The sequence below is a fragment of the Hipposideros armiger genome, unplaced genomic scaffold (genome assembly GCF_001890085.2).
Source record: "Hipposideros armiger isolate ML-2016 unplaced genomic scaffold, ASM189008v1 scaffold_697, whole genome shotgun sequence".
Taxonomy (NCBI): Eukaryota; Metazoa; Chordata; class Mammalia; order Chiroptera; family Hipposideridae; genus Hipposideros; species Hipposideros armiger.
Genome location: NW_017732047.1, coordinates 292,892 through 311,830, shown reverse-complemented (window position 1 = coordinate 311,830; position 18,939 = coordinate 292,892). Strand labels below are relative to the sequence as shown.

General features: G+C 32.0%; 1 long non-coding RNA gene across 1 annotated transcript in view; it reads right to left on the bottom strand.

The window, feature by feature from the left end:
* Nucleotides 1-4,570: 4,570 nt before the first annotated feature.
* LOC109373267 (uncharacterized) overlaps nucleotides 4,571-18,939 on the bottom strand; it is a 53,075-nt gene continuing 38,706 nt past the window's right edge. The window contains exons 2-3 of the long non-coding RNA XR_002122190.1: nucleotides 11,899-12,064; nucleotides 4,571-5,279 (exon numbers count right to left, since the gene is read on the bottom strand). This is a non-coding gene — a long non-coding RNA (uncharacterized LOC109373267). The remainder of the gene's footprint in view (nucleotides 5,280-11,898; nucleotides 12,065-18,939) is intronic.

Sequence of the window (18,939 nt, the reverse complement as noted above, 5' to 3'; positions counted from 1 at the left end):
CTAGAATTTCCCATTTACTATTTTCAGACCACAGTTGACTGCAGGTAACTAAAACTATGGAAAACAAAACTGCAAATGAGGGGGCACTGTAGTACCAATACTTCTCAAACTTTTCAAAAAAACCCGGAAGAAATGAAAAAGAAGGAAACAATTCCTAACTCATTCTGTGAGGCCCACACTACCCTGATACCAAAGCCAGACAAAGACACTACCAAAAAAGAAAACTACAGACAAATATCCTTTGTGAACAGAATATAAATGTACTCAACAAAATATTAGCCAACCAAATTCAACAGCTTATTAAATGGACTACACAACATGACCAAGTAGGATTTATTAATGGGATGCAAGGATGGTCCAACATGAAAAATCAGTGTCAATACCACATTAATAAAATGATGATAAAACAAAACCAAACAAATCATGATCATCTCATTGGATGCAGAAAAAGCATTTAACAATATTCAACACCCTTTCATAATAAAAACACTCAACAAACTAGGAAGAGAAGGAAAACACCTCAATATAATATAAATCATGTAGGAAAAACCTCAGTAAACATCATGCTCAATTATAAAATACTATAAGCTTTTCTTCAAAGATCATAACAAGGCAAGGATGTCCACTTTTGCCACTTCTATTCAAGGTAATACTGGAAGTTCTAGCCAGAGCGATTAGGTGAGGGGGAAAAAAAAGGCATCCAAATTTAAAAGGAAGAGGTAAAATGATCTGTTTGCAGATACTGAAATCTTGTATGTATAAAATCCTAAATGTTTCACAAGGAAAAACTATTAGAATGAATAAATGAGTTCAACACAGTAGTAGGATTAAAGTCAAAACATAAGAATCAGTTGACTTTTTTTATAAATGACTTTAGAAATAGATTTTACTGTATAATTACATAATTGAGATTAGAAATATGAAATCATTGTGTCAGTGATACAATTTATAGTTGAATAGCTATCATAACTAATATAGGTAAAAAAGTCAGTAATCTTTGTAAAATATGCCTTGAAATAAATGATCTTAGAAAGTCTTAAAGTCACTTTGCTTATAAAAATTATTAATTGGCCTGGTATAAACCATATGCTCAAGTGCTCAGAATGAATGAACATCTCTTTAATTCCAATTGTTAAAGGATGGGAGAAAGAGCCACTGTGTACAGAAACAACAAATATCTTCTTGCTAATTACTGCAAAGCCACTGGGAATCTAAGGGATTAAGAATATTGGTAGGTACTTTTATAGTCAAGCAATTTATACATTAAAATGTATACAGATTAACTCCTAACCAAAAATATCGGGACTGTAAAGTAATTAATTTGGTCAGCTTGCATAATGTATCCTTAATCTAAATATAAGCACTTTTGCCATTTTTTTCTTTATATGATATTATTATGTAGGAGAATAAAATACATATGGTGCTTAAACTAAGTATTTGAGACTGAATTTCTCCAAATCATGAAACAAGTTGGCTATTTTGTTGCTTTGTATATTTTTTTCTAATGACTGAAGATATCCCTAAAAATGTTTCCTTGAAATCAGCTTCTATTATTCCCTAAAATTTATCTGGTATAGACATTAGTTATGGAATACATTTTACTATTTTATATTCTTATGTGTTATAAGTGTCCTAACTTCTTCAGATTTCTTTTTTTTTAGTTTATATTCCTAACAAAATAATCTAAATAAGAACAAAATAGATGGCCTTAAGAAAACATCAGTTGACTTTCTATACATTATCAATAAACAATCTGAAAAGGAAATTGCAAAAACAATTTCATTTATAATAGCATCACAATAAATAAAATATGTAGAAATTAACTTAAGCAATGAGGTAATAAACTTGTAAAATAAAACTATAAAATATTGCTGAAAAACATTAAAGAAGATATAAATAAATAGAAACACACCCCATGTTGTACATTGGAGTACTCAATATTCTTGAGATATCAAGCACCCACAGTGATCTATAGGTTCAAGTAGTCTCTATCAAAATCCCAGTGATGTTTTTTTTTTTTTAAATAGAAAAGTCAATCCTAAAATTCATATGGAATCTCAAGGGACTCTGAGTAGCCAAAACAATCTTGAAAAAGAAAAACAAACTTGAAAGACTCGTAATTCCTGATATTAAAACTTATGACAAAGCTATAATAATCAAAACAGTGTGGTACTAGTGTAAAGGCAGACTTATAAACCAATGGAACAGAGTAGAGCATCCCAGAAATAAACCCTCACACATATGTTCAAATTATTTGGTGCTAAAATCATTCAATAGGAAAACGACAGGCTGTTCAACAAATAGTGTTGGGAAAACTAGATAGCCACATGTAAAAGTTTTTAATGAGTCTCTGGCTCATTATTTTTCTCATCACTGGCCTTAAAACAACATGTACATCTATTTCTTCTTCAAGTCTATGTCTTTAAAAAAAGAAATTATAGAAGGCAACCTAGATGCTTAATTTTATTCTATTAAGATTTTCATACAATTGTCTTGTCAGTTTCTTGCATTCATCTCTGACTATCTGTCACTCCTATCCATCTTCTACATCTGCTTCAGGAAGTTTTAAACTACAAACACAATCTACATCCAGAAAGTTTGATCATCTGACTGCATAGCAATCTGTTTTCTATTTTTCTATTAAGAAAAATAAAACCAGGACATGTGTTTGCATTTCTTCCATTGCCATTCTTGTTTTCTGTTTTTCTTAATAATTTATGTATCAACTATGGAGTTCTATTCTTTAATGAATGCAACCTTTGTAATAATTTCTTATTAGGAATCTCTGAACCCTTCTGGTCTTTGCTAGAGCTAGAATTACTCAAAATGATTCTCATAAAATAAAATATATGGTCAATAAACAATTAACCAAGCACCTACGTTTTCATGTTTTTCTCACTGAAAGTAAAGGGAGTGACAGCTGTCATATTTGTGAATGGATACGGCCAGTCCTACAGAAAAGCTCATGCAGATAGGAAGTCCTAGGGAGTGAAGATGAGTGGTCATTCAAAGTGGTCAGAAAGAATGAGACACAGAGCAAATACATCCCTTTGAAATCAGGCAGCTGATTCTAGAAAGAGAAGCAGAGATTGCTAACATCATCAGAAGCTGGATAGAAAAAAAGAAAGAATATAGAAATAAGGAATGATGACAACTGTATGATATATAAGTTGGTTTGGTTAAGAGTATGATTTTAAAAAGACACTGCAAAGTATTATATTAACAAAATAATTACCATGACATTGTCTTAATATGATAACCCAATTTTGTATTCCAATTCAGTAAACATTTATTGAAAGCTTATTATGTATTATAGATAGTCCTAAATAATGCATTAACATTTATGTTATATGGTAAGAATACAAATATGACATGATTCTTATCCTTACTAAGCATATCATCTAATAGAAAGAATCAGTAAGATTGTCAATTTTTATTTAATTTTGGAAAATTGTACCTTCTAAATTAATGACATGGAGTAGGAATTAAACTGAAAAAGTTAGATGATTTGCTATTTTGTACACTTATAATAAACTGGTATTATTATGAAATAATTCTATATGAATTCAAAACTTTAAATAAAATAAAAACAGAACTATATAACCTGAAATACAGAAAGCAAGTAACACTAAGTATAGAAGCATTTGAAGATATCACAAAGGGAAATAGTGACCCATCTGATGCATAAAATTAACTTTTAAATTTGTATAACTTTTAAATGTCTGCCATTTTTGGACATCAGTAAGATACAATAAATTGAAAAGTTCTTGTCATAAATATATTAGACAAATGTTTAATGTTAACTCATAAAGGAGCTTTTTTAAAAATGCAAAATTTACACTAATTTATAAATAAAAACTGCAGCATAATGTTTAAAAGACAATTCACTGGGTAGGAAATGAAATAACTGCTCAATATTTAAAATTTCATTTCCATGATTCATAAAGGTTAATTTAAAGAATAACTATAATTTATTTTTCCTACTGATTTACCAAAACTTAAAAAAAATGTTAGCCATGATCAGGACATAAAAAAGAATCAATAAAGGAGAAATTAAAGATAACAGAAGAAAAGTAAAAATTACAGTTACCATTTTAAGAAAACAAAAAGGGATTTCTGATAGAGCTTAAAGATATTCACTTTGTAGCATTTTTCTCCCTCAGACTTCATTCAGAGAAGGATGAAAAGGTCTGTATGTAGAGACAGTGATGGGTTGAAATGTGGTGAAATGAGAGAGCCTGGCCCAAATGTCTTGATTTTTGGCTAAATGAAAGGCAAGATTAACAGCTTGAAGTAAGGAAGGATATTGAGAAATTAGAATAAGGAAAACTTTGAGCAGTTAATAAATGGACACTGCCAAAGAACATCAAGAATAAAGATTATATTTGGACTTTGGAAATGTATGGTGGGCTAAGTCTGATAGAGCATAGGATTTTCTTCTTCTCTCACCTCATCTCCAACAGTTACTCTGTCATCTTTTGTACTTATATGTACTTACTGTAGATTGAATGCTTAAGTGATCAGAGACCAACAGTGTGCCAGGAAAGTGCATCAATAAAATAACTATTGCAGAACCCATGGTTGGAAGCATCCAATGAAGTGAGGAGAATGCTAATATTTGAAGAAAAGGTATTGAGTCCTTAAAGGTCCTGGGTAAAATGAAAATGAAATGATTTCATTTCATTGAAATGAAATGAAAATGAAAATTGTTTAATCTTTCTGCACTTCAAATGTTTGGCCTGCATACATGAACATTATAAATGTATTTTGATCAACACGTAAGAAGTTACCCAGCACACAGTAGAGGTTTGGTCAATAGTGTCTTCTCCCTCTCAACAGACCTTCACTGCTGAGAACCTCCCAGATTTTCTCCTTTGATCGCTCATCCTCAATTCTTCCCTCAAACCTACACACAGGTCTGCTCTCAAATCTCAAGCCTCCTTATTTGGAAGACTTTTCCGTTCCCATAAATTCCCCGTTGGATGCCTCCCTACCGTAAACATTTCCCACTTATTTCCTCACCACCTTCACCATTTAGAATCTGTCTTCTTTTGAAGAAAATGCCTAACTCCTCAAAATTACATTATTTCCTCTCAGTGCTAAGAGATTGCCAATTGGACTGGCACACACCATGCGAGGCTGCTTCTGTGCGATGTGCGGGTGAGCTGCTGCGCCTCTTGCGGTTTGCTTTGGCTCTCAGGTGCCTCGAATCCAGATTAACAGAACCTGAAGGAGCCATGGTGGTCAGTAATTTCACGTGAAGTGCTTTTGGTCTGTTTCTGTGAAACGAAGAAATGAAGAAAGGTAACCATACTAATTTGAGTAAGTATGGATTACAAAGGAGCAAAGAACAGCTGTAGGATAAAATTGAGCTTTTAATTAACTTGGTGTGCAGCTTTCAGGAATTTTCATTATTTATTTGTAAGAAAACATCAATTTTCCTATAAGGTGAAGATATTTAGAATCACACACATTCTAGAAGAGCGCTAATAGAAATCTAATGTTAATTTCATATGCAATTATACATTTTTTTAGTAGCCACATTGAAAAAAATTAAAAAGTGAAATTACTTTAATAACATTTTATTTAATACAATATATCCAAAATGTTATTTCAATTCATAATCGATAAAAAAGGTATGTGATATTTTACATTACATTTTTTGTACCAAGTCTGCCAAATTTGGGGTGATGATAGAGATAGCACGAATAATTCACAGACTGATATTGATTAGATAAATACAAGTTGTAGTAGGGAGATAATAACCTCCCCCCCTCCAAAAAAAAAATAACCATCTCCGAATCCATGGAACCTGTGAATGTTACCTTACATTGATTGAAATAAAGGCCTTTTTAGATATGATTAAATTAAAGGTCTTAAAATGGGGAGACTATCCTGGATTATCGGAGTGGGCATTAAATGCAATCACATGTATTCTTATAAGAGGGAAGCAGAGGGAGGCTGTACTACAGAGGAAGAAAAGTAAACAATGTGATGACAGAAGCAGACACTGGAGTGACATGGCCATGGGCCAAGAAGTGTCAGCAGCCTCCAGAAGCTGGAAGAGGTAAGAAACTAATTCTCCCTGAGAGCATCCAGAGGAAATGTGGCCACACTCACACCTTGATCCAGGCCTAGTTATACTTATTATGGACTTATGGCATCCAGAGCTGCTAGAGAATAAGTTTCTGTTGTTTTAAACCACCAAGTTTGTGGTAATTTGTTAGCGCAGCTTTAAGAAACTAATACACAAGTTGTTTAGAGTAAAGTAATAACATTATGTTCTGTCCTTTGTTGTCAATGTCTATACAAAGGCCATTGGTTCTATTCCCAGAAACTGCCAATAAAATGCTCAACAGATATTAGTGCTAAAAATGTTTTACCTTATCTCTCATCTCACATGGTTTCAATTACTATGCACATGCCCAAACTGCCAATTTTCCATTTCTACCTTTCACCACTCTCCTGTACTCCAAGGTAATGCTTTCAGAGAGCTCCTGGGCCCTGCCACCTGGATGTACTACAGTCATCAATAACTGAGCTTGCCCAAGTCAAACTCATCACCAAAAGTTAAAACTCTCTTTCTCCTGGGTCAGTTAATGGACCAGCCCCCACCTCTAGGGTGACTTTACCAATGGGTTAGCTTAATCCGGCGCTAGTTTATCCTTGTTTCTGCATCCTAATCAGTTTAGTACTTGCCACAACTTTTCAACATATTTTTCATTTTTAAGAAGTATGATTATTAATAATTGCCTTAAAATAATCTGGGTTTGGCAAAACTCCGTTTTTTTACTTCTAGGTTCTATTATGCTGTCATCTAGTAGTGTGTGAGAACCAATTAAGTAAATAGACTATTCACTTTAACATGCAATTAATCTGAAAAAAAAAAGACTAGTTTTAACACTTCTATCTTTTCCTTATCCTTTTCAGAGACAAGTTAACCACACACAGTATTATATGCATGATAAAACAAAGTGTTCTTAGACATGAGCAGAACAGAAAAGTATTTCCTTTTAGTTTCAAGTAGTTGTGGAAGAAATATTTGACATGATGGCCCTTGCAGGCCATTTGGTGGCCTCGCCAGTTGTGCCTGTCCTGTCCCCTGGTCTACAATTTCACCAAGTTGTTAGCCCTCCGTTTAGTGGGGTTTGTAAGAAATGTGGGAAAGTATAGGTTAAGTGTACATGAAATCTATGTAGGAAATAAAAGCTTAGAGTTCCTGCCATAGAGTATATGGTAGCCTCAACACACTATAGTGATTTTTGTCCTATAGTTAATGCTGAATATTTACAACTAATTATTTCACTGATTGCTGCAACTTTCATTTTGAAATAAACTCTTTTAGCAATAAAAAAAACCCAAAAAAATCCAAGTGGAAATTTAATTTAAAAATCTATTACTTACAAAATATATTTGTTGGCATTTATCATTTATCATGTGGGGCCATAGTGACATCACAGACCACATGAAAAAAATCATAAATCTGCAGAAGCAACAACATTTAGTTAAAAATTTTGAAAAAAGAACTATTCTAGTAGATCATGATTTAATACAGTTATTGAAAGTGGGTTTATATATCACTGTGAAATTCGACTTTTCATTTAGATTAAATGACTATTCTAAATTAATTTCACTCTTTTTCCATCACAAGTTTTCTTGTGTATATACAAAAGGTAGAGCAACAACTATTCATGGATTGGCTCTATTTTCCAAAGAAGAAATTTGCAAATGGTTAAATGCATGTGGCTTAAATTAGTCTTAACAGTTGTTTCAAATAGAAAGTCAATCAGGTTAAATCCCAATCAGGGTTATATTTTCATCTAATTCATGGACTTTAAGTAAAGTTTACAAAAGTTAATTTTTCTATGGTGAAACACCTAAGATTACTGTGATTATGACTCTAAAATAGTTAAAATTTCAACCTTAAGAATTAAAATGATATGATTTTAGAGAAATAAAAATATAAATGTTTATAGATCATAAAGTCATAATAAAGGCAATACTACTTTTGAATTAAGAAATGTATCAAGTGTAAATATACTTGGAATTGGTTGTATACACCCAAAATTAATAATTATACCCCAAAACTCTGTACTATTTTACCAGTCTAATAGACCAAAGTATATATTATAGCTTCTTTACATAGCTTCTTTACATACACAAACACACATATTAAGAGGCTTTTCTCTCTTTTCTGCCCATCATGAATAAATTTATAGAAATGTTTAGCCTTTAAAAATCAACCTTTAAACCAATATAAGTGCCTACAATGGTATTGAACCATATTATGAAAAAGTTTTCTAAATTTTGGTCACTTTTTCCAAATTTTTGTTGTTGTTGTTGGAAACCTTTTTAAATTGTCAAAAAAATCAATTATTACACTTTTAGAAAACTGAAATTGTTGAACCAAAACTTGGAAATAGAATAATTTTTTTTTCTTATAGAAATAAAAAAAGTAACTTGGAAAATCAGATGATGAAAACTCTAACAGGGTACATTATTTATCTTTTAAAATCTATAGTTGAGCTACAGAATAAGTTGTGTTCTGAGAAAAACTTTTGAAGCTTCTCTTTTCTTTTATTCAATAAATTCATATTTTCTACCAGAATAGAATGAAATTGAGAAGGCATTGAGAAGGCATTTGTTTTTGCAGCTTCTATGTTTGACAAGACATAGGAAAGAATCATATGAACATCTTATCTGATGAATTCTGTTATATATAAATATTTCTTGAAAAAAGTTACTTGCAATAAAAGTAAAAGGACATACGGGTGAAATCACTTGGCCTAAAATTTGTACATGTTTCAATTAAAATCATAGAATAAAAAATATCATTCATTTAGCAGAATTAACTCTGAGCTTACAGGTACTTTAGAAAAAAAATACAGAAAAATTTCTTTATTAAAAATACTTCTAGTCTACAAGTATACATTTTTATCTATACACATAATTTTATTTTTAAAATTAGTTTTTAAATGAAAGTATTTTATATATTAACTAATATACAATCCAACAAATTCATTAAGAAATAAATGTTCACATTATAAAAGTTTGATTATTTTAGAGTCCCCTTTCATTTTCAGAAATTTTCTGATTTGGATAAAAAAATGAGATAGGTTTATTATTCAAACCTGAGATCATAGAGACACCTGGCCGTCTTTTTTCTCATTGTCCTGACTTCACGTGCAATAGATTATCACTATAGCCTACCATTTTTTTCACCACGTTTTCTTGTTTATCTTCATTTAACAGGCTCATTATAGGTCCCATTAAGTCTTGTAAAACTACGTGGTAACCTCCTAGTTCATGTCTCTGCTTCTACTCTAACACACACTCAATTCATTAGACCTACTGCTCTCATATGAATTTTCAAAACTGAAAACCTTTATTTTTGTTATTTAAATGCTATATTAGCATCAAGGGTACTATATTAGCCATAGTCTAAACTCCAATCTCCGTAAATGGAATTACAGTGTGTCCCATGATTTAGTTTCTCTGTTTGTCTTTATCATATTCGTATATCTTGTCCCACCTCACTATCTCAGGCCTTTTGCATGATTTTCTCCTCCTCCTGGAGTAAATAGCTCATCTTACGTGCTTGGAAACGCCCTTGTTGGGCTTCAACACCTGGTTCAAGAAACTTAGAACAGGTGGTTTTTCCTCTCTAAAGCCTTCCTTGTCAATGTCTCAAAGTTGAAATTACACTTTTCTTTGACACTATATGCTGAGAGAGCAAGCGAGAGAGAGAGAGAGAGAGAGAGAGAGAGAGAGAGAGAGAGAGAGAGAGAGAGAGAGAGACAGACAGACAGACAGACAGACAGAGAGAGAACCATGACATTTATTTTTGTATTAAAATGCCATGAAAATAGATACTAAGACGTTTTTGTTTCCTCAGTGGATGAATGGATGAATGAAAGACCAGACTATTCACAGACTATCCAAGCCTAGTTATTTATATTATAGTATTTAATGTGTTTCTTATGGAAATACAAAACCACACAAAAGCAATACAAAACTCAGAAAATATATAACACAAAAACTAAACTGAATGAATGATAAAGGATTCAGGTTTATTTGCCAAATGTGTGTGCTTTATTTGTTTGTTTATAAGTTTTGCTTCCTAGATTTGGAAGCTTGCCCTCAATAATGCTGATCATTGATTCTGTCAAGAACACTTTCATTTGTGTATTAATTAGAGAATTTCTGGGTTATTTAATAACCTAGTTTTACATTAGATTATCATTGTTCAGCACAAATGGCATAAAGTGTTCTGCATATCAAAGCTAATTTTTCTGTTATATTGTAATTTATTTTGATCAGTATTATTTTATTATAATTCTAGCAATGTAATTTCTTTGTCCAGCTCTATAACTGATGTAACTGTATTACCTAAGATACACTGGGGATTAAATTTCAATATAAAGCATCAATTTTTTGTGTCTGTCCCAAAGCCTTTACTGTGATTTCAACTTGATCATAAAACAGCCTAGAAGCAAGCAGTCATTTATTTTACCTGAATCAAACATTTGCATCTTTCAAATTTTGTACTTTCTGTATCTTCTTTTATTTGTCCATGGTAGCTATTTAGAAATTTTGGCAACTATAAGTATAGAATAAATAAAAATAATTACAATTTTATTTGCTACTTGATGGTATACTAATTCTGAATATTGCCTTCTAACACCATGGATAGTGGGTTAAGATTTACATGTATGATTGTGAATGTGAGCATTCTGGAATCTTCTGTGGACACCATTAAATTTGATGACAATCATAATGATGTAAATCTGTGATGATGAAGTGACAATGATAATACTAATAATTCTTTTGCATTTCTTTATAAATAACACCATTTCATAGTTAGGTGTTATTAGAGTTACATTATTAATCAAAGAACTAAATTTAAGAGAAGTGATTTGACCAAATATACTTGTACTCTAACTGGAAGAGGCAGGATACAAACACAGGTCAAATTTAAATTTTTTTCCCATTATATATAGATATGATTAATTGGATTATTTGTTTACATCATAAGTTTAAGAAATAAACTTTGTATCGTGATACGATGTTTTTTTTTTCAGGATAATACGTTCATAATTCGAAGTAACCTCTTTAATTTTTGAAGTAACACGTCTTTTGTATGAAATCCTTCCTCAAATGATAAAATAGAAAAATTCCAGCACTTTCAAGATAACACATTTTTCCACTTTAAAATATAATGTAATCCAGTGAGCATTATCCATCAGGAGGACAATAATATAGATACAGAGAAGGAGACTATTTATACATGTTATTAACTCTCCTAAATTTAAGAACACATGCTATAGTTTCAGGCACGTGGACAACTCTGCTCAATTTGGGATTTTAAGAACTATGAGAACAGAATTCTTTCTAAACTATTTTACAACACTGATCATAAGACAGACATGCAGATGAGGAAGCAGAGATCCAGGAACCATGAGCATACAGAGGAAATGATTTAAAACAATTATTATCTTATTAGTTGTCTTATAGAATGAACATTTAGATTTGAAATATTCTTCGATAAACACCAAGATCAAGCCAATCTGTTTGGTACTAGAAAGAAAAAAATATAAGTAGTCCAGAATACAAGCACCATTCTGAATATTAAACTGTAGCCAAAAATAATTGTTATTAGATCATTTTTGTTTCTAAGTAACTGGTAATATAACTTGTTGAAAGCTTTTTTTTTAAAATATTTTCCTTGAGAGATCCTATTTTGTGAATGGGTACAATCTCCAAACAGCCAGTACTGACATTAAAACAGAGAGATAATCTGCCTAAATCATGGGCTCGATTTCACTGCATAAACAGCCAATAATAGTTTTTCAGTAGAGAAACCAGTAATGATCATACAGTTAAATAATAGCTACGTACCTGCCAGGTTACTGTGATTTTTGGCATCTTTGGCGTACACTCTTAATGTGGCCAAATACTATTTCAGTTGCTGCCATGTCATTCCCAGAGGTACACTTTGGCTTTCAAAATTGATCTAACATCTGCAGTGCTTCCAGGAATGCGGTTGAAAAATATAACAGTGATTCTGTGGATAGCAATACAGAGACATGGAGGGTTCAAATATATTTTTTTTCTTTTAGGAGTAAAAATACATTGCCTATCTATGACAAAATTTTCTTTAATACACATATTTGCTTCTCATCTAAGCCTTAAAGCAAAGTATAAAAATATGATGAAAGTTCTGAGCACTACAGCCATGTTGGTAAAATTTTATGTAGCTGAAAATCAGCTATTTTAAATAGTAGCTTTAAAAACTAACCCCCGTATTGGGGTTAAATATATATTTCACAGACTCATTCTTCACAGTTTAACCTCCTTAATCTCTCCCTTATTTAACTTTCAATTTCTGGTTTTACGTCACTTTCCATAACTATAACCAGAATATTCATGTTATCCCATCTCTTATGAGCTTCTAAAGAACAAGTCTGATAACCATACTTTTTTATCTGACTACGTTACTTACCATTCAAAATTTCCCAATAATATCCTTCTAAATCTGGAACTATTTGAAAGTATCCGTGTTTTCCTTTGTTCTTTCCCCTTTTTGCCATTGTTATTGTGTTGTGGATTTCTACTCTTGGTTACTTATGTGTTGTGTACTAAATTTTCTCTTTAGCATGTTTTGTTTTTTCTTTTCTCAATGCCGTTATTTCTAATTCTCTATCAAATTCTCAAAAAACAAATATATTTTTGTTTATTGAGGCTTTATTTTAAACAACATTGAAAAGATATTTCCCTCTTGTTACTTTAATTATTTTCCAAGTGGGATACTATGCTGATTTAGATTAGCATTTCCAAAGGTTAATATGTTAAAGGGGGAATAAAAATTTTCCCAGGCCAACTAACTCTGGGGTTCATTTGATTAAATATGATTAAATAAGTTTCTTTACTGCAAAACTTTATAGAATAGTCAACTAAAAAATTTTATGTCTCTAATAGAATCTTCTGAACTGATTTGCCTAAAAAATTTTTTTGTGTACCAGCATTTACCTAAACCAGAAAAGAGCAATGTGCATTGAATGTCAATCACTTCAATATCATATTGTACACAATCTCTCTCTCTTTCTTTCTCTCTTTCCCTCTCTTTCTCATGCCCATACCTTCCCAGGATAAATGCCTAGTATGCTCTAATCATTCTTCTAGGGGTAGGAGATAAAGTGATGGAAGGGCAAAAAATGTCACTGTTCAAATAGAGTTATTTTAAAGGAGAGAGAAATAACATACAAGTAAGATAAATTCAGGAAACGAAGAGTGCTATGCAGAAAGAAAACAGTGGATAAATGGAGAGAACTGAGAGTTTTAGATGGATTGCAAGAGAAGGTCTCTCTGAAAAAAATGACATTTGGGTCAAGACCTGAATAAAAAGAGGAAGCCATACATGTGAATATCAGAGGTCAGAGAGTTCCAAGTAACAGGAAAAGCAACAAAACTTCAAGGGTGCTAGTAAGTTTGGTGTTTTCCAGTAACTTAAAGAACCATAGTGTGGTTAGAGCAAAGGCAGTAAGGAGGTGAGAGAGATAAGCAATAAGATTGGAGATGGAGACAGTGACTATATCAAGTAGAGGCTTGTATGGAGTTTGGATTTTACTCTAAGTGCAATGGGAAGCCATTTGGAGGGTTTAGAGCAGAAGGATGCCATGAATTTTAAAAGATCACTCTGGCTGCTGTGTGCAGAATGGCTAATTAGGGAGCAAAAGTAGAAACAGACAAACCATTAAATAGACTACTACAATTAGCCCAGATGAGTGAAGATTTTTTTGGATTAGGGTAGCAGCAATGCAAATGAGGTGTGTTTTGAAAAGAAGCAACAGGATTTGCTGATGGTAAGATATGGGAAGCAATAGAAAGAAAATTAATGATAATTCCTAGGTTAATGTAATCAATAGAGTAGATGAGATGTTAGTTATTGATAGGAGGAAGACTGCAGATGGAAAATGGGAAGACAACAGGCAGATGAGAGTGTAATTATGTTTTGAGACCCAAATGGAGAAATCGAATAGACATTGAGACGTATACATTTGAGGCTGAGAAGAGAGATAAAGGCTGGCAAGTGTTTAGTACAGATGACATTAGAAGTTATGGCACTGGATGGGTCTCCTACAGGAGTAAAGTTGATAGGGAAAACTGGCTGACCTAGGACCCAACCCTGGAAGGTACATATATTTTTAAAATTTTAAGTTTATAAGTATCTAAATTATTTTATGTCTCAAGAAGTGGGCATATTCAGGGAGCTTCAGTACCCTCTGAGAATGTACAGATCACAGTTCTGTGGAAATCAAAGAAAAAAGCTACCATATCAGACCAAAACCATATATTGGAATTATGTCTTCAATCAAAGTAGGTGACTCTGTGAGGGCAAAACTCTGAAGGCACATCATTCAGAGGAAGTACAACTGGTGTGTTCTGCCCCATGATTGTTTTCTTTGAAGAATCCCCATTAAATTTCTGATGTATTAACACATAACACTTGATTTTCTGAGAGCAGAACTGAAATGCCATTAGTACTTATCCAAGTGTAGGAAATTCAGCAAAGTTATCCATATCATGCACAAAGCAAAATGTTGCATTAAGAGATCTATTAGAGTAGATGTTTCATCGCCATAAGGAATTTAGGGATTTCTTTGAAAATACTGCTACTATTGCCATGCATACAACATTTGATGAGTTCCAACCTGAAAATCTGTTTCAGCAATTAAAACAATTGAATGGAAAACCATTAGATCCACGATAGTGAGATTCATCAGCACCTGGTATCTATCTATCTATCTATCTATCTATCTATCTATCTATCTATCTATCTATCGTCTATCTATCTATCCAATCTTTTTAACACTTGATGAATTGTCATATTATCTACAATCAATTCTCAGTTTATATTGTCCTCCAAATTTGAACTTTAAACACCTTAAACATCTTCAAAACGTTTTATTTTTCATTTCTAGAGGAAAACATCTTACTAGTGTTATTATGTTGTTTCCAAGACAACTAAAAAAGGAGTATAATGAAGTGATTCTATTTTAAAATCTACCTAAATTTAGCATAGCTCTTGGAGAAACTGAAGATTGTGTCATAAGAGAGAAATACTATAAATATTTAGTCAGTCATTAAGAAATTACTATATATACAACAATATATGTTATGGATATATATGTATACACACACACGCTAATATGTTTTCACTAGGAAATGACTAGTGGGTTAGCTGTTCAGCAGTTCCCATTTTATAAAATATGTGTAATCACATTCTGGCTTTGCATACTATAGATGATGATAGATTGTACAGCCATAATTGTGGGGGTTTAAAAGTGAAACTGAGTTTCTCGAACCAGAGAGTGTTTACAAATTGTAGTAGACTCTTATTTGTCATCTAAATCTGCTTTAGATTAGATAAACTCAATTAGGATTTTTCTTTTGAACAATGACTTAACATAGTGGTGGTGAAAAATAAGGACGCAGAGGAAAACAGAACTAAAACAGAGACTAAATGATCTGAATCACTGAAGCAGGCTGATGGAAAGGGAATAAGTATCACCAATAACTGCTTAAACTTAGTCTGAAGGTATAGCTCATTTGAAAATCAGTTGCTGTGGTAAAAAGGGATTTTTCCACAAAGAGAGTTGTAAAAAGATATAAAGAAAAATTTACTTGATTTTATCAGCATTTTCAAATGACACACACTGCATCATCTCCACATTTTCATTTTTTCCTCTTTAATGCAATGCATAACTATTCATTATTAGACATTTTTGATAGCTTATTATACAACATACTTAAAAGCTGTGTTATATCATTATCTATAAAAAACATAAATTTAATTCTTGTGCTTATAATTTTTTAATCCTGTCTACATTTACTTTAGTGTTTCAAATCAAATCAGATTAATACATTTTGAACACTTCATTAGGCATAGCACCATTTTGAGGTAATTTGGGGTTGTGAGGAATAATAAACAATAGTCCTGCCCTCAAACAGGTTGCAACTTGGTATGGAACACAAAGTCAAATTATAGGGAAATATTAAACCCCAATAAGCTATCACCTCATACTTGTCAGAATGGCTATCATCAATAAATCAACAAACAGTGAGTGTTGACAAGTATGTGGGGAAAAGAGAACCTTTGTGCACTGTTGGTGGGATTACAAATTGGTGCAGCCACTATAGAAAACAGTATGTAGGTTCCTCAAAAAACTGGAAATGGAACTACTTTATGACCCAGCAATTCCACTCTTAGGTATTTATCCAAAGAAATCCAAAACAGTAATTTGAAAAGATATATGCACCCCTATTGTCACTGCAGCAGTATTTATAATAGCCAAGGTATGGAAGCAACCGAAATGCCCATCAATATGTGATTGGATAAAGAAACTGTGGTACATTTATAGAATGGAGTGTTGCTCCATTAAAAAGAATTAAATTTTACCAGTGAGACAATATGGATGAACTTAGAGGATATTATGCTAAGTGAAAAAGTCAGACTGGGAAAGACAAATACCATATGATCTTACTTATATGTGTAATCTAAATAACAGTGTAAATTAGCAAACAAAACAGAAACAGACCCATAGATACAGAGAACAGATTGGTTACAAGATGTGAGAGTGGTTAGTTAGGCTTTGGGTGAGAATGGAGAAGGGATTAAGAATTACAAATTGGCAGTTACAGGGGAGTCACTGAGATATGAAGTACAGTATGGGGAATACAGTCAACACAATCAGTGGGGGCGGACAGGGGAAGGGAAAGGAGATAGGGCTTGTAACAAGGGGAAAAAGATGGAACATTTCCAAACTCATTTTATGAGACAAGCGTTATCCTGATACCAGAGCTAGACAAGGACATTACAAGAAAAGAAAATTGCAGGCCAATTTCTCTGATAAACATACATGCAAAAATACTCAACAAATTATAAGAAAACTGAATTCAATAGCACATTAAAAAGGTCATATACCTTGTTCAATTAGGGTTTATCCTTTAGATGCAAAGATGGTCCATCATTCACAAATCAATAAATATGGTATACCACATTAACATAATGAAGAATAAAAATTATATAATCTCAATAGATGCAAAGAGAGCATTTGACAAAATTCAACATTAGTTCTTGATTAAAAGCTTTCAACAAATTAGATATAGAGTGAATATATTTCAACACAATAAAGGCTATATATGATGAGTTCACAGCTCACATCACACTCAACGGGGAAAAGCAGAAAATTTTTTCTCTAAGATCATGAACAAGACAAGGCTGCCCACTCTTGCCACTCCTATTCAGCATAGTATTGGAAATCCTAGCTAGAGCAGTTAGACAAGAATAAGAAATAAAAGTCATCCAAATCAGAATACAGATGTAAAATTGTTTGTTTGGAGATTAAATTATTTCACAATAGAAAAAGTTAAAGAAGCCTCTAAAAAACTGTTAAAACTAATAAACAAATTCAGTGAAGTTGCAAGATACAAAATCGACATACAAAAATTCGTTGTTTCTTTATACTAACAGCAAATGCCCAAAAAAGAAATTAAAAAAATAATCACATTTATAATAGCATCAAAAGTAATAAAATATTTAAGAATAAATTTATTTGAGGTTGTTAAAGATCTATACATTGAAAACTGAATCACTGATGAAATAATTTGAAGAAAACACAACTAAATGGAAAGATATCTCATGCTCATGGATTGGAAGAACTAATATTGCTACAATGTCCACATTATGCAAAGCCATTTAGAGATTCAATTCCATCTTTATCAAAATTCTAATTACATTTTTCACAGACACCACAGCAAAAAAATACACAAAAGACTCTGAATAGACAAAGCAATTTTGAGAAAGAAAAACAAAGCTGACCACATTTTCTGGTTTCAAATTGTATTACAAAGCTTTTGGATGGCAAAAAATATTGTGCTGGCATCAAAACAGTTATATAGACCATGGGGACAAAATAGAGACCTCACAAAAAAAACCACATATATATAGCTAAGTGATCTTCCACAAGGGCTCCATGATTATAAAATAGGGAAAGTATACTCTCTTCAATAGACTATATTGGGAAAACTGGATATCTATATGCAAAAGAGTGAAATTAGACCTATATCTCACTATACACAAAAATCAACTCAAAATGAACTAAAGACCTGAAACAGTGACATTTTTGGAAGAAAACACAAAGAAAGCTCCTTGACATTGTTCAAGGATAATTGACATTATATATATAGTACAAAATCAAAACCATGGAAACAAAGGTTTGGTTACATCAAACTAAAAAAAAATTCTGCACAGCAAAACTATCAACAAAATCAAAAGCAACCCACAGAATAGGAGAACATATTTATAAACCATATATCTAATAATGGGTTAATATCCAAAATATATTAAAAACTATTATAACTCAATAGAATAAATAATCTAATTGAAAAATGGACAAAGGACCTGAATATACATGTCACCAAAAAAGACATACAAATCGCCAACAGGTATATGAAAAGATGCTTAATGTCACTAATCATCAGAGAAATGCAATTCAAAACCACAATAATATATCACCTTACAACTTTTAGGATGGTTATTATTTTAAAAAAGAAAGCAATGATAAGTGTTGGTAAGGATTTAGAGAAAAGGGAACCATGGCATACTGTTGATGAGAATGTAAATTGTTGTAGCAATTATGGAAAACAATACTAACATTTAAAAATATAAAACTAAATAATTCTATTTAAAAATAGAACAACCTTGTGATATATACTCGTAGCAATTCCACTTCTGAGTATTTATCCAAAGAAATTGAAATTGGAATCTTGAGTTTGCACTCCCTGTGAACATGCACTCCCATGTTCACGGCAGCATTACTCAACAATGGTCAAGGAATGAAAACAACTGAAGTGTCAGCCAGTGGATGGATAAAGAAA